Genomic DNA, 3,456 nt, shown 5'->3' on the forward strand with positions numbered 1-3,456 from the left:
ATCCCGGGTCTCCAGGATCGCGCCGTGGGCCACAGGCAGGCGCCAAACCGCTGCGCCACCCAGGGATCCCCAAACTCTCATTTTAATGTTAAACTTAATACATTCATCTAACAAATTTCAACATTTGCAGGCACCGGGACCCTCACATTAAACACAGATGCCCTGCTTTGCTTAATAAAATGGTAATGGCTAGTGCCTTCAACCTAATCAGCTGGGAAAAAAACTTACTAAGGCCATGGGAAAATAATTCTAGTTTTCTGAGTAATCCATTTTAAAATCTACTATTCAGACTCAAGGGAATAATTAACAGATTAGTTTAAGACACAAGCAAGTAGAGATAAATAGATGGATGCATAGTAGAACTCCTAGACTCCTTTAAAAATTTCAAACCATATAGACAACCACTTACTCCTCCCAGACATGAAAATAAAGTTATCTCTGGCTTGAATGAGTCCAAAGTATTGGTCCTCAGACAGTTTAATCAAGAATTCATTAGAAACAAGTTATTTGCTTGGTCTCAGAACTAGGGTAGCCTTGAATCGCCTCCTTGAATTTGGATGATCAAAGGACAAAATAGAGATTGATGACACTTCTTCGGAAGCAGTTGGTTTAATCGCAGTTTGGTTGTGTCTCCTGGTGCCACCTGGACTTGAAGTGTCCCATGCTGAGCACCAGTGAAAAATGGCCTTTTCATTTGGCTCAGGATCCTCTCCTGATCCTTAATGCCTTCCATAATTAAGGAGTAACTACCAAGGCGTGGGGCATTTCTAAGGGATTAATGGCCAGCTGGGAGAGTTGATGGCCCAGAGCCGAGTGGGGACTCATTAACCTCAGCTGGTCATTAATTCTTTAGGAGCTGCCTGGGGGTGGTAATGGGGGAGGGGGTGTTGGGGGTGTTGGTGGTGTACAACTCATTTTAATTGCATTTCCAGGAAAAGTAAAAAGTTAACTTTTAAATATTCAGAGGCACAGTACATCTCCCTTGGCAATACAGAATTCTGTCTCTAACATTTCAACTGCACTGTACTGTCAGGTCTCCCACCTCGTGGAGTCTTTTTTCCATGGGTGCTAATGTTAGAGAGAGCAGAGATAAATGAGACAGGCTCTGAAGTGGCAACTGAGGTGAAAAGCCTGGAATATGCTAAATGATGAAGTTAAAAGGGTTATATTTCAGACCAACTGAGCCTCACCCTTTCTGAATCACAGCCCTAATACAGGCAATTAGGGCAACACTAGTATATTTAATCTTCTATGATTCCTCTTTCCCTCCCTCACTCCCTCCCTTTCTTTAGAATATTCACAAGAAAGTAGATGCCGCATTAAAGTACTATGTGGTTCTGAGGGTGGGGAAAAGAGGCCCTCTTTTATTTGGCTAGTATGAGTAAATATTGGAACAGCCAAAAGCAATTGGATACTAGCTATTGAAATTTGAAACCTGCATGTCTTATGATCCAGAATTTCACTCCTCATTCATAGAAAAAACTTCACATAAAGGGATAAGGATCTGATGGACAACCATGTGCTAGGCAAGGATACTCACTGCAAGTTTGTTTATAATAGTAAAAGACTGATCAGCCTAAACATTCATCAGTAAGACAATGGCAAGCTTATAGCATATCCAAATTACAGAAGGCCAGAGAGCTGTAAAAAGAATGAAGTAAAAACTATACGTATACAAAGTTTCTTAAATCACTTAGAATAGGAAAAAAATATGCAAATGGTAAAGATGTATATTCTATAACACAACTGATGTGAAAATAATGAAAACAATACTGTATATTTCCTATGGATACATAGATACATATAAATAGGTAGAAAATGGCCTAGGGAAAATAAAACATACACACTCGCACACACACACACACACACACACACACACATCCCACCATAAAAACGTAATTATCTTTCAAAGAATGAAGTTATGAGGATGTCAACCTTACCTTTAAGGTTTTTTTTTTGTTTTTTTTTTTTTTTTTTGTACCGGATGATATTCTCATTTAGTACTTGATTATTTAAAAATCAGATATTTTTAGAAAGCAATATAATTGCTATACCTTGGAGATAGATATTGTTAAAACTCAGAAGTCATATTTTGCAGGGCTTTTAAGTATTTTGGTTATGGTATGGTAGACAAGTTAAGAGCCTACATTTAGGGACTGACCTCACAGAAAGCAATATGGGATAGAAGATCCTATTCCCCACCATCAAGTTAGGAGTACCTGAAGTTGTTTGCCTTGGGATCAGGAAAAAAAAAAAAAAAAGTCCTTACATGAAAATATTGTTTGCAAATGATGTTACAAAGCCATAATGGTATCTTATTAACCCTGTAGCAGGAATTCATTTAATGAAAGGAGTTAATGTCTCCTTGAGTATGTGGCAGGGGAAGTTAGAGACAGGATAATGCCCCAGGTGATTCAAAGAGAACTTTAGAGCTCTGGTTCTTGGGGGTCCACATGAACATTAGCAGCTGATATTTATTCTGTAGCAATGTCTATCTCCAAGAATTAGATATACTTTCAAAATACATTCCAGATGGTTTGAGAACAGATATATAAGAACTCCAAAGTTCACAAAATTAAAATGAGTCTGTGTATGGCCCCAGCTCTGCCATTTATTAGTTATATAACCTCAGGAAAATTACTTAAATTCTTTGAGCAACTTTTCCTCAGCTATCACATTAGGAGACAAATAATAATATTTGATTCACAGGTTGTTGTCAAGATTAAATTAGATAATTCATGTAAGACTTCATAAGCACTCAACAGATGCTATTATTATTATTATTATTACTATTATTATTACAAATACTATAGTTATTACAACTAGTTACAAGTGAATGGCTACTGAGAATCAGAATTGGCTTCAAATAGTGGCTATGCCATCAATTCAAATGTGTCCTTGTAAATTAAGTTACTCTCGGATCAAATTTCATTATTTGCTAAATGAGTTTAAAGATAAATTGAGATAATGTATGTCAAAGTTAGAAAAAATAGTATAAAGTAAGTTTTATTTTTCTTCTTCTTATTTTCATCCAGTAAATATGGATTTAAATTATATGCAATGGTGGTAGAGGTAGAGTGATATGGTATTATTTGTTAGTAGCTACTCTTACCATTTTGATGTCAAACTGCTTTTCCCATTCTATGTTCAACTCACAATATGCATCAGTGGCCAAGAAAAGAAGTTGATTTCTTTATTTTTCTGCCTACCTAAGGTGATAACTTCATTCATAGGCATTTTCTGACATAATACAATATTGTCCAATTCCTACATCAGAAGCATGGATCACATAAACAGTCACTATAATAAAATGTGATCCCTAATACTGCTCTTCTAGGTGCAGTTTCCTGCATTAGTAGTTTGATAGATACTCCGGGCAATGAGAACACCTTTCGAAATATTTGCTTGCTAAAGTTTCCCATGAAATGCTGGCCATCGTTTTGCATCAAGAATATT

The sequence above is a fragment of the Canis lupus genome, chromosome 4 (genome assembly GCF_011100685.1).
Source record: "Canis lupus familiaris isolate Mischka breed German Shepherd chromosome 4, alternate assembly UU_Cfam_GSD_1.0, whole genome shotgun sequence".
NCBI lineage: Eukaryota > Metazoa > Chordata > Mammalia > Carnivora > Canidae > Canis > Canis lupus.